Source organism: Bos grunniens, chromosome 12, assembly GCF_055505025.1.
Source record: "Bos grunniens cultivar Pamir isolate PY7600 chromosome 12, Bosgru_T2T1.0, whole genome shotgun sequence".
Lineage (NCBI taxonomy): Eukaryota > Metazoa > Chordata > Mammalia > Artiodactyla > Bovidae > Bos > Bos grunniens.
In genome coordinates, this window is record NC_141176.1 from 78132770 (window position 1) to 78146486 (window position 13717).

Consider the following 13717-nt stretch of genomic DNA (forward strand, 5'->3'; position numbering starts at 1 on the left):
CCCTGACAGCAAATTGTCAAATTGGTTTGACAGAATCTGAGCAGTATTTGGGAAAAAAGAAGATGCTTCTTGAATTTCTTTATGGTTCTTGGTTACTGTCAGCTGCTAAGAGGGGCAGAATCCTTTATCTGAGAGGTTAAGATGTTTCTTGAAGTTGGCTGTGGTTGTAGTTTATTATTCTGAGAGTATAAGACTGGCAAAAGAAGCTGCTACATAGCAGCTTTAGTAGAATTGCTCTGCAAAAAAAAACAAAAAAACTCTAGAAATTCAATTTTCTCCTTGGATAAGATCAAAGAAGCAATTAAGAAATTGAGCTTATAATTCTAGTGATCATGGACCACACAGCACATGCAGGAAGCCCAATCTGAACTGTCTAGGAGCTGAACCTGTTTTCACAAATTATCTTTCACTGCTCCTTTTTATTTCTTTCTAAATTCTTTCCTTACACCCCTTTTATTGCTCATTAATACGTCTGCCAGTTTTCCCAGGTAGCTCAGATGGTAAGAATCCACCAGCAATGCAGGAGACCCTGATGCAATTCCTGGGTGGGGAAGTTCCCGTGGAGAAGGGATAGTCTACCCACTCCAGTGTTCTTGGGCTTCCCTGGTGGCTCAGACAGTAAAGAATCCACCTGCAATGCAGGAGACCTGGGTTCGATCCCTGGGTTGGGAGGACCGGTGGAGGAGAGCATGGCAATCCACTCCAGTATTCTTGCCTGGAGAATCCTATGGACAGAGGAGCCTGGCGGGCTACAGGCCATGGGGTCACAGAGAGTCAGACACAGACACGACTGAGCGACTAAGCGCAATAGGTCTGCTAATTGGAAATTGAAAGAAAGAGGAAGGAGCTCAATTCTCACTTTCAACTAATTAGTGACTTTGGTTAATGGTTTTTTGGGGGGAGGGGAGGGAGTGTCTGAAAGAATTTGCTCAAGTGATATAACTATAAAAACTGTTCTGATGTTAAGTAGTGCTTCTTCATTTAGAGTAAATGTATCTTAAGAGAGTATGCTGAAACTCTAAACAAGACATAGGTTGTTTTTCCACATCTAGGTATTACAGTTAATTCCATTCTTTGTATTTAATTAGAAATATTTATTAAATCTCATAAAGTCCATTTTCCTGTTAATCTTTTGTTCACTTCTGTGGGTAATTGCTAAGGGCAACTCTCTCAAAAGAGCCCAAGAATAATAGAATCTGTCACATTCACATAATAATTTATATCTTCTGCAACTTGGCCAATTCAGATGCTCTTAATGTACAATTTTACTTAAGTATAACATGACAGAACATAACTACTCATTCTGATGTCAAGGAAGAAAAAGTACAATTTTAAAACACAGGTCTCCAAATGCCTATGGTCAACTAATCTATGAAAGAGTAGTCAAGAGTATACAATGGAGAAGACAATCTCATTGACAAATAGTACTGGGAAAGCAGGCACCTACATGGAAATAAATGAAATTAGAACACACTAATTTTTTTGTATATATACAACCATACAAAATAATCCATATACAAAATAAACTCAAAGTGGTTTAAAGACCTAATATAAGACTGGATATTATAAAACTAGAGGAAAACACAGACAGAATACTCTTTGACATGAATCACAACGTTTTATTAGATCAGTCTCGCAAAGCAAAAGAAAAAAGCAAAAGTAAACAATGGGACCTAATCAAACTTAAAAGCTTTTGAACAGCAAAGAATACCACCAACAAAATGAAAAGACATCCCCAAATGAATGGGATAAAACCAAATGTAACCGACAGGGGTTTAATATCTAAAATACACAAACAACTCATATAACTCAATATCAAAAAACCGACCAAAAAATGGACAGAAGACCTAAATAGACATTTCTCCAAAGAACACATACAGAAAACCAACAAGCACATGAAAAGATGCTCCGCATCACTATTTATCAGAGAAATGTTAATCAAAATCACAATTTGGTATCACTCACAGGAGTCAGAATGGCCATCATGAAAGAGTCTACACATAACAAATGCTGGAGAGGGTGTGGACAAAAGGATACACCTCCTACACTACTGGTGGAAATATAACCTCGTTCAGCCACGATGGAAAACAGTATGGAAATTTCTGAAAAAAATGGAAAATAGAGCTACCATATGATCTAACAATCTCAGTACTGGATATGTATCTATAAATGACAAAAACCCTAATTCAAAAATACACATACAACAATGTTCATAGCAGCAGTACTTAAAATAGCCAAAATATGGAAACAAGCTAAGTGCCCATCAACACATGATTAGTTTAAGAAAATGTGATACCACACACACACACACACTTATGCACAATGGAATATTACTCAGACCATACGAAATGATGAAATATTGCCATCCGCACCAACATGGGTAAACCTAGAGAATCACACTAAGTGAAGTAAATCAGACAGAGAAAGACAAATATGATATCATTTGTATGTGCAACCTAAAAACTAATACAAACAAACCTACATATAAAACAGAAATAGACTCACAGAAATGTAAAACAAACTCAGTTACCAAAGATGAAAGGAGAGGGCATATAAATTAAGACTATGGGAGCAATAGATACAAACTACCATAAACAAAACAGATAAACAAAATCAGTTCAGTCGCTCAGACATGTCCTACTCTTTGCAACCCCATGAACCACAGCACGCCAGGCCTCCCTGTCCATCGCCAACTCCCGGAGTTTACTCAAACTCATATCAATTGAGTCGGTGATGCCATCCAACCATCTCATCCTCTGCAGTGCCTTTCTTCTCCTGCCCTCAATCTTTCCCAGCGTTAGGGTCTTTTCAAATGAGTCAGCTGTTCACATCAGGTGGCCAAAGTACTGGAGTTTCAGCTTCAACATCAGTCCTTCCAACTAACACACAGGACTGATCTTCTTTAGGATGGACTGGTTGGATCTCCTTGCTGTCCAAGGGACTCTCAAGAGTCTTCTGCAACACCACAGTTCAAAAGCATCAATTTGTTGGCACTCAGCTTTCCTTATAGTCCAAATCTCACATCCATACGTCACTACTGGAAAACCATAGCTCTGACTAGCCAGATGTTTGTTGGCAAAATAATGTCTCTGCTTTTTACTATGTTGTCTAGGTTGGTCATAACTTTCCTTCCAAGGAGTAAGCATCTTTTAATTTCATGGCTGCAATCACCATCTGCAGTGATTTTGGAGCCCAGAAAAATAAAGACTAACACTGTTTCCCCATCTATTTGCCATGAAGTGATGGGACCGGATGCCATGATCTCAGTTTTCTGGATGTTGAGCTTTAAGTCAACTTTTTCACTCTCCTCTTTCACTTTCATCAAGAGGCTCTTTACTTCTTCTTCACTTTCTGCCATAAGGGTGGTGTCATCTGCATATCTGAGGTTATTGATATTTCTCCCGGCAATCTTGATTCCAGCTTCTGCTTCTTCCAGCTCAGAGTTTCTCGTGATGTACTCTGCATATAAACTAAATAAGCATGTTGACAATATACAGCCTTGACATACTCCTTTTCCTATTTGGAACCAGCCTGTTGTTCCATGTCCAATCTAACTGTTGCTTCCTGACCTGCATATAGGTTTCTCAAGAGGCAGGTCAGGTGGTCTGGTATGCCCATCTCTATCAGAATTTCCCACAGTCTCTTGTGATCCACACAGTCAAAGGCCTTGGCATAGTCAATAAGGCATAAATAGATGTTTTTCTGGAACTCTCTTGCTTTTTTGATGATCCAGCAGATGTTGGCAATTTGATCTCTGGTTCCTATACCTTTTGTAAAACCAACTTGAACATCTGGAAGTTCACAGTTCACGTATTGCTGAAGCCTGGCTTGGAGAATTTTAAGAATTACTTTATTAGCGTGTGAGATGAGTGCAATTGTGTGGTAGTTTGAGCATTCTTTGCATTGCCTTTCTTTGGGATTGGAATGAAAACTGATTTTTTTCCAGTCCTGTGCCACTGCTGAGTTTTCCAAATTTGCTGGCATATTGACTGCAGCATTTTCACAGCATCATCTTTCAGGATTTGAAATAGCTCAATTTGAATTCCATCATCTCCACTAGCTTTGTTTGTAGTGATGCTTCCTAAGCCCACTTGACTTCACATTCCAGAATTTCTGGCTCTAGGTAAGAGATCACACCATTGTGATTATCTGGGTTGTGAAGATCTGTTTTGTACAGTTCTTCTGTGTATTCTTGCCACCTCTTCTTAATAGCTTCTGCTTCTGTTAGGTCCATACCATGTCTGTCCTTTATTGAGCCCATCTTTGCATGAAATATTCCCATGGTATCTCTAATTTACTCAAAGAGATCTCTAGTCTTTCCCATCCTATTGCTTTCCTCTATTTTTTTGCATTGATCTCTAAGGAAGGCTTTCATATCTCTCCTTGCTCTTCTTTGGAACTCTGCATTCATATAGGTATATCTTTCCTTTTCTCCTTTGCTTTTCACTTCCCTTCTTTTCAAAGATATTTGTAAGGCTTCCTCAGACAGCCATTTTGCTTTTTTGCATTTCTTTTTCTTGGGGATGGTCTTGATTCCTGTCTCCTATACAATCAGTCCTGTGGCCACTGCTGAGTATAACACAGGTAACTATATCCAATATCCTGTAATTATCTATAATGGAAAATATTCTGAAAAAATATATACATATTTTGGTGAATCATTTTGCTATACATCTGAAACTAACAAAATATTGTAAATCAACTATATTTCATGCTTACACGGAGAAGGCAATGGCACCCCACTCCAGTACTCTTGCCTGGAAAATCCCATGGATGGAGGAGCCTGGTAGGCGGCAGTCCATGGGGTCGCTAAGAGTCGGACACGACTGAGTGACTTTGCTTTCACTTTTCACTTTCATGCATTGGAGAAGGAAATGGCAACCCACTCCAGTGTTCTTGCCTGGAGAATCCCAGGGACGGGGGAGCCTGGTGGCTGCCGTCTATGGGGTCACACAGAGTCGGACGTGACTGAAGTGACTTAGCATAGCATAGCATAGCATAGCATCATGCTTACAAACAGGAGTAACACACAGCCAAAACACATTTGAGGAACACTTAAGTAAATTTTCATTAATTTCTGAATTGATTCTGCAAACATTTATTGCAAATTTAAGTGCAATGATGGCACTTTGCTAGATGCTGTGGAAGATGAAATCACATATAAGCCACAGACCCTGCCCCTAGGGAGCCTGTACTGAGAGGAGAGAGAGAGAAGAAAATTTCAAGTGTCTATCATGCAGGGAAAAAAGCACAAGAAGGGTTTAGTAACAGAAGACATGACTTCTGGTCAGAGGTTCTGAGGATGAGCTTCAAGGAGGAGAGAGGGCAATGAACTAGACCTTGAAGAAAGGACAGGCATGAGCATTCAGAAACAGGGGTAGGTGGAGAGTGGTCTTTCCAGACACATGGACTATCATGGGCCAAGTGTTCTGGAGATGAGCCTGGCAGCTCCTTAAGGACAGAGTTATGTAGTTTTCCTTGTTTGCTGTTGCATCTCAGGGCCCTAGCATTGTACAAGATGAGTTACGGGCACACAGTACATGCCGGTTGAAAGTTCAATACAAATGAAACTAAATTCAGTGTGTGACTGGGTGAGCGGCCAATGGTGTGATCTGTGAAGACTACAGGGTGAAATCAAGGGGAGGATGAGTCCAGCTGGCATGGGAACAGGTAAGGCAGGGGATACAGGGATTACAGGATGAGGGATGTGGACCTGGAGGACTACATGCCTCAGGTTGATGGCTGTGGACAAGATGGAGAGTGAGAGGGGAAATGAGGGAGGGACAAACCAGGGCTCAGGATGGAGGCTTCAAACTCATTTATGTCAAATACTGGAAAAGATAGAGAAGAAAATAGAGAGAGAAGAGGAGGAATTGAGAGGAACAGGAGTGCAGTGCAGCCAGATATTCCAGGGAGCTGTCCTACACATAAAGATTAAATGGAGCCACTGCAAGATAATCTGATTAGTTTTCATTGGCAGGATGCCATCACTGATAATGGAGTGGCTGCAGGGAGAGGTGGGGGCAGGAGAGGCTGGAAGAAAATCCTAGTAAGGAAAGATGCCAGGAAGAGTTTTCACTACGGTGACAAACATTAAAGGGAGATCCCATTAGGGACAAATAGAGTGGGGAGGTGAAGATCTGAGTATTAGACCTCTGATTTTGGCTGCTAGGTGACACAGGGACAGTTGTTCAGCCTTGGAAGTTGGGTCCCTCATAAAATGGGTTCTTGTGATTTTCTCAGTGACTGGACACTCAAAATTTTTTCTTAGGTCCTGAAATAATAAATCATTCTTCTTACCCATGGAATGATGAATGCTGGGTCATGGTCACTTCCATAATTGCTCTCCCAAATCTGCTGCTTTTGCATGTAAGCACCCCCTTCATATGCATGTAAGCACCTCCTTCATAAGGTATTTCTTCTCCCTAATTGTGCTCTCTACTTCCATATTAGTTATTTTTCCTCTAAAAACTTGAATGCAAGCTCTTGGCATGTTTTTGAAGGAGATTTCTCTTCTGAAATGTTCTAACTGTATCCTTGTAGATGCTTATGAAAGAAAAATTCCATGAAGGTAAAAAACAGAATTTAAGTAAAGCTCTAGTTAGGTTTGAGCTGTTTTTTTTTTGTTTGTTTGTTTGTTTTTCAGGTGGGTATATTACAACAGTTTCTGGGTTTGATTTCTCCGGCAAAAATACTTAGCAGAGATTTGAGCAGAGGAAAAGAGGTAAAGAATATGCATAAGATTGTTTACAAATAGAAGAGGTGGAATTTGAGATTCCTGGTCCTGGTTTTGGTCCTTCATCATTCATTTCCAAAGAATAATGGCAGACAGTGAAAATGTTGAACACAGACAGGTCACTGTTACAGCAAGTGCAGATTTTTATCTGCCTCCTTTGCTCATGCTTCTAGGGAGAACGCAGGTGATATGAAGACTGGAGTGTGCAGAAGGGAGGGTACAACTATGCTCTTGGCTGAAGAGAAAACAGGTCACAAGCACCCAGTGAATCCTAAGAACTACAGGAAGAACCCATCTTTTAACACAGAGACAGAGGTGAGTATTAGGAGAAAGAGGATTTCTAATTTATCTGTCTTTTCCCACTGTTTTGGAGGGAGTAAGAAAGATTAAATTAGCTGTCCCTATGACTCCATTATGTTTAATAAAATTAAAATTGAGAGACCATCTTTATAAAATAGAATTCTGAAATATTAATGGTACTTAATGAACCAAAGTTGAGTAAATCCCTTTGAAGGGTCAACACAAAAACAAAGCTATTAACCAAGTCAGTTGTTTCCCAACAAGTCTTTTGCTTAATTTATTTAGAGTAAACAAAACTACTTCAAACAGCTGAGATAAGAAAAGGAGCGAAAAGCAAAGGAGAAAAGGAAAGATATAAACATCTGAATGCAGAGTTCCAAAGAATAGCAGGGAGTGATAAGAAAGCCTTCCTTGGTGATCAATACAAAGAAGAAAGAGAGGAAAAGAATAGAATGGGAAAGACTAGAGATCTCTTCAAGAAAATTAGAGATACCAAGGGAACATTTCATGCAGAGATGGGCACAATAAAGGGCAAAAATGGTATGGACCTAAAAGAAGCAGAAGATATTAAGACCAGGTGGCAAGAATACACAGAAGAAGAATATCAAAAAAGATCTTAATGACCCAGATAACTGTGATGGTGTGATCACTCACCTAGAACCAGACATCCTGGAATGAAAAGACAAGTGGACCTTAAGATGCATCACTATGAACAAAGGTAGTGGAGGTGATGGAATTCCAGCTGAGCTATTTCAAATCCTAAAAGATGATACTGTGAAAGTGCTGCACTCAATATGCCAGCAAATTTGGAAAACTCAGCAGTGGCCACAGGACTGGAAAAGGTCAGTTTTCATTCCAATGACAAAGAATGTTCAAACTACCACACAATGTACACATTTCACATGTTAGCAAAGTAACATTCAAAATCCTTGAACCTAGGCTTCAATAGGATGTGAACCAAGAACTTCCAGATTTGGAAGCTGGATTTAGAAAAAGAGGAACAGGAGATCAAACTGCCAACATCTGCAAGAGAATTTCAGAAAAATATCACCTTCTGCTTCATTGACTATCCTAAAGCCTTTGAATGTATGGATCACAACTGTGGAAAGTTTTTCAAGAGATGGGAATACCAGACCACCTTAGCTGCCTCCTGAGAAACGTGTATGCAGGAAAAGAAGCAATAGTTAGAACTGGATATGAAACAACAGACTGGTTCCAAGTTGGGAAAGGAGTACCACAAGCCTCTATATTGTCACCTTGCTTATTTAACTTCTATACCAAGTACATCATGTGAAATGCCAGGCTGGATGAAGTACAAGCTGGAATCAAGATTGCTGGGAGAAATATTAAAAACTTTAGATATTCAGATAACACCAGCTTTATGGCAGAAAGCAAAGAGGAACCAAAGAGCCTCTTGATGAAGGCAAAAGAGGAGAGTGAAAAAGATGGTTTAAAACTTAACATTCAAAAACTAGGATCATGGCATCCAATCCCATCACTTCATGGCAAATAGATGGGGGAACAATGGAAACAGTGACAGATTTTATTTTCTTGGGCTCCAAAATCACCACAGAGAGTGATTACAGCCTTAAAATTAAAAGACGCTTACTCTTTGGAAATAAAGCTGCAACAAACATAGACAACATCTTAAAAAGCAGAGACATTACTTTGCTGACAAAGATCTGTATAGTCAAAGGTATGGTTTTTCCAGTAGTCATGAATGGATGTGAGAATTGGACTACATAGAAGGCTGAGTGCTGAAGAACTGATGCTTTTGAACTGCAGTGTTAGAGAAGACTCCTGAGAGTCCCTTAGATTGCAAGGAGATCAAACCAGTCAATCTTAAAGGAAATCAACCCTGAATATTCATTGGAAGGACTGATGCTGAAGCTGAAGTTCCAATACTTTGGCCACTGATGTGAAGAACCAACTGATTAGAAATGACCCTGATGCTGGGAAAGACAGAGGGAAGGAGGAGCAGGGGACGACACAGGATGAGATGCTTGGATGACATCACTGACTCAATGGACATGAATTTGAACAAACTCTGGGAGATGGTGAAGGACAGGGAAGCCTAGTGTGTGGCAGTACATCAGGTCGCCAGGAGTCAGTCATGACTGAGCAACTGAGCAACAACAAAACAAAACCCTACCTTTCTGTTTTTGTGCAAATATATTCATCACTGAAACAAAATGAACTTGTTACAAGAAATGACAACCCACTCTAATATTCTTGCCTGGAGAATCCCCATGGTCAGACAAGCCTGGGAGGCTACAGTTCATAGGGTGGCACAAAAATCAGACACAACTTAGCAACTAAACAACAACAGCTTCAGCACCTATAACCACAGGACTTCATGGTGACAACCCTGTTGGTTATGCCTGTTATCAACATCTGTCACCTCCCCAGCCCTTCCCTCAGGCTGGCTGCCTGCCCTCTGGAGCGTCAGGTTTTGCAGCAGGTTGACTCATCTCACGTCCACATTAAAGCTTTCAGAACAGACAGTCACCTGCTTTACAAATCCAATATCCCTTGGAGATATTCAGGGTTCAGTTCTGGAATATCAGAATATAGTGAATATCACAATACAGTCAGTTACACAAAATTTCTGGCTCCCCAGGCTGTATAAAAGTTATATTTAGACTACACTGTAGCCTAGCAAGTGTGCAGCAGCATTATGCCTGAGAAAACAATGTACAGACCTTAATTTAAAAAATAATTTATTGCTAATGGGTGTACCTATGGGTGATTCTTGTTGATGTATGACAGAAAACAAAACTCTGAAAAGCAATTATCTTTCAACTAAAACTTAACTAAAATAATAATAATAATTTATTGCTGAAAAACACTATCATTGTAGACTTCAGCAAATAACACCGAAGATTGCTGATCAAGTACTCTTGAGAGTACGTGCCTGGAGAATCCCATGGACAGAGGAGCCTGGTAGGCTGCAGTCCATGAGGTCGCTAAGAGTCGGACCCGACTGAGCGACTTCACTTTCACTTTTCACTCTGATGCATTGGAGAAGGAAATGGCAACCCACTCCAGTGTTCTTGCCTGGAGAATCCCAGGGACGGGGGAGCCTGGTGGGCTGCCGTCTATGGGGTCACACCGAGTCGGACATGACTGAGGAGACTTAGCAGACACAGACACGGAGTGAGCAAATGCTGTTGGAAAAATGGTACCTATAGACTTTCTCGACTTGCTGACAAACCTTTAATTTGTAAAAACAAAAAAAATGTACTATCTGAGAACTTCAATAAAACAAGGTATGCCTGTACCTCTAAAGCAAGCAATAAAGAAACTGATTCAAAAATCAAAGGTTTGAAAAATAACTATTTGTTATTTGTGATGATTTGCTGAATTGAAAACCAACTGGTAATCAGAAGCTCTAGATCAAAATATAAGATCTACACCTGGGGTGATTGGAGCACAGAGGACAATTCCCAACTCTGAAGCTGGGGGATGCATGTCTCTTAGTCCTCTAAGGTCTAATCCTGCTGTTCCAACAAGAGGAGTCGGCAACCACAAACATTTCAGACCAAGATGTAAACAAGTGGCTGAGTTTACATCTCCTGGTGGGACCTCCCTGTGACATCACTGATGACCTCCATCAGGGACCTTTAAACTGAAGGTCTCCCAACATAGGAGTAGGAAGGGCAGCTCCACACTGAAGGACAAGGTCATCATGGAAAACAATAATTTTGTTTTGTCAAAAAACAATGACATCCAGTCATTGCAAAGGTGATAGGCTCCAAAGAGAACCCTCACATGTCTCTTCTCTCTCCATCTTCCCCATTCACCCAGATGCTTGGTCTCCACACCCAGACACCAGCATCGATTCCTCTCTCCCCCTTCAGGTCCCACATTCAATTCATCACTTGGCTCCTCTTCCTTACCTCCCCCAAATCCAACCATCTCACCATTTCTACTGCAGACACCTTAGTCTCAGCCACCAACAGTCAAGAGAGGGCACAATTGTGAGAGAGAGGGAACACTGCATTTGGAGAATTGAAGACCATCAATGGTTTTAGCTGTAAAGGAAGGAGGGGGAGCAAAGTGGGACAGAACTAGAAAGGTGGAGAGGGTCCAGGCTGTAAATTGCTCTGTTAAAGCATGTTAAAGATTCGTACACTGATCAGTTGAGAAAAAATTGAGGTTACAGAAATTTACCAGAAGATAGGCTTCCCTGGTGACTCAGATGGTAAAGAATCTGCCTGCAATGTGGGAGACCCTGGTTCAGTCTCTGGGTTGGGAGGATCCTATGGAGTAGGAAATGGCAACCCATTCAGTATTCTTGCCTAAAACATCCCATGGACAGAGGAGCCGGGCAAGCTACAGTTCATGGGGTCGCAAAGAGTCAGACATGACTGAGAAAGTAACACACACGAGAAATTAAAGCATTAAACGAATTGAACATACTTTGATAACAACCACAAAGCTGATTGGTTCAGGGGATACAGATGTTCACATCTGTGAACCAGGTGCTGAGGGATAAGACTGAGGGATGACTAGCGGAGAGGCTTTCAAAACTCTGTCCTTCCTCACTGTTTCCCTAACCAATCACACATTTCAAGGTGACAATATTTCTAAGAATTAGATAATAAAAATAATCTGCTACTATTAATACTGGAATACCAAAAATAAAGCTGCAGGGTACATTTAGGAACAAAGAATTTATTTGAACAGACCCCTAACTGAGCTAGATCAAGCAAACTTTCTGCTGCTGCCTCTAAAGCCTGACAAAGGGCTTGAAACAGGTAAATTTTACAGCATTATTTACTTATTATGGAAGAAGGATGCTTTGGGGGACAGTCTTCAAAATATGCAGTGCTAAGAGATAAGAACAACAAAGCAACAAGAAAAAAGGAGAAATGAAAGGCTACTTTTCCAATTAGCATTCAAGAACACAAAATGAGGGTTTAAGACTACTAGGTGCTAAAAAAACATTTCTGGAATTTGAGCTACTCTACTGTAGTCTTGGAATTTAACCCAGTGCCTCATGAAAGTTTGCAGGTGGAGTTGGCTTCCTACTGAGTTGCTCTAGTCTAGACAACTGGCTACACTACTGGAGCCTAGAGTATTCCTGTGGTTGGGGATGCCCCACTCCTATCCTTGGACTGCTTGGAGCTCACTTCTCTGTATGTCCAGCTCGGTGAGTGAGGCTACAGGCAGTGCTTCAATCCTGACAGCCTGATATCTTATCTACTCAGTGTCCCCACTGATGATCCATCTGACAATGCATGTGAAATCGGAGGCGGGGGTGTGGTGGTGATATTCCAGAAACCGTCTAAGAAATCAAGAGACAGTTCCGATATCATAAGACATAAGGAAGTTTGGATGTTACTGTTTATTACATCAAAATACCTAAATATATCTTGCATTCTTTTGGACTGACTTCCCTTGTGGCTCAGACAGTAAAGAATCTGTCTGCAATGCAGAAGACCTGGGTTTAATACTTGAGTTGGGAAGATTCCCTGCAGAAAGGAATGGCTACCTAGTCTAGTATTCTTCTTGGAGAATCCCATGGACATAGGAGCCTGGCAGGCTACAGTCCATGGGGTCACAAAGAGTCAGACATGACTGAGTGACAAACACAGCCTTTTGGGATTATATGCAGCCAAAGGTTTTCCTCTGAGCCATGCTTTCTATATCATTTTATAAAGCCACACACTAACATTTACTGAAACTCAGCAAGCAGCAGAGGGAAACAACAAAAAAAGAAGATGAAAAGAGATAAGGAATAGAGGGAGGAAGGAAAAGAAAATAAGGAAGGAAATATTAAATTACTGAGAGGAAAGAGCCAATCAAATCTGGAGGGAAGATACTAGACAGATGTCCAGAGACCAAAGCTTGGAGCCTACTGCATGTGCAGTGCCTAGACCTACTGTGTAAGAGACTTATTAGTTGTTTATCTAGTCTCTCGCCTTGATTTGCCTTCCTTTCTAAACTCTCACCTGTGATGCACAGGTTCAGTCTCTGCAAGTCAGATTTCATAGGCTCTCTGGCAAGCTGGCCTTTTTCAGGTTGTGCCAGTAAGCGGGCACTAGAGGGAGACTGAAAGTGGGACAGAGCTAATGTTCTATCCGACTTGCTGTTCCTGCAGCGTCACCTCAGCAGGGGGACCTGACTCCAGCTCCAAGCTTCCATTAGCACATGGAGAAATAGCCCCATCGTGCTTCCTCAGCACGTAAGACCAGCAACTGGGAAGTGACCTCTCCTTGGAGGCTTGAGCACCAACTGTAGGGGCTCTCTTCTGAGTTCTTAGGTCTGAATATCTGTCCTAGGACATGGTAGCTGCTTCCTAAAATCATTACCCCAGTGTTTCCTTTCATTTTTCTAACCTCCTATTCTTATGTAGCAAATTTCCTATATTAAATCCTTTCAGTTGAAATACTGTTTTTCTCATGAAGCCCTTTCTTCTCATGGACTCCCTTCTGACAGAAAGAGCTGAAAAATTCTGCAACCTTAGCCAACAACCTCCTGGCAATCTAAATGAGAGGTTAATTTTTTGATTAAGGGAATCAAAAAACACTGAAACAACTGTGACACAGTGAAAATGACTGTGTTCTAGCCTCTTGAAATATGAAGCTATAACTTGGGTTTGGAATATTTTCATGACTGGATGTCTTAAAAAATAACAATTCAAATATATTAATATTATATGAAAATATAAGGTTA

The 13717-nt window shown here is 40.8% G+C and overlaps 1 protein-coding gene across 1 annotated transcript in view; it reads right to left on the reverse strand.

Moving 5' to 3' along the window:
- The window catches only part of LOC147361947 (ATP-binding cassette sub-family C member 4-like), a 179498-nt gene that overhangs the window by 7174 nt on the left and 158607 nt on the right, over positions 1–13717 (reverse strand). The window lies entirely within an intron of this gene.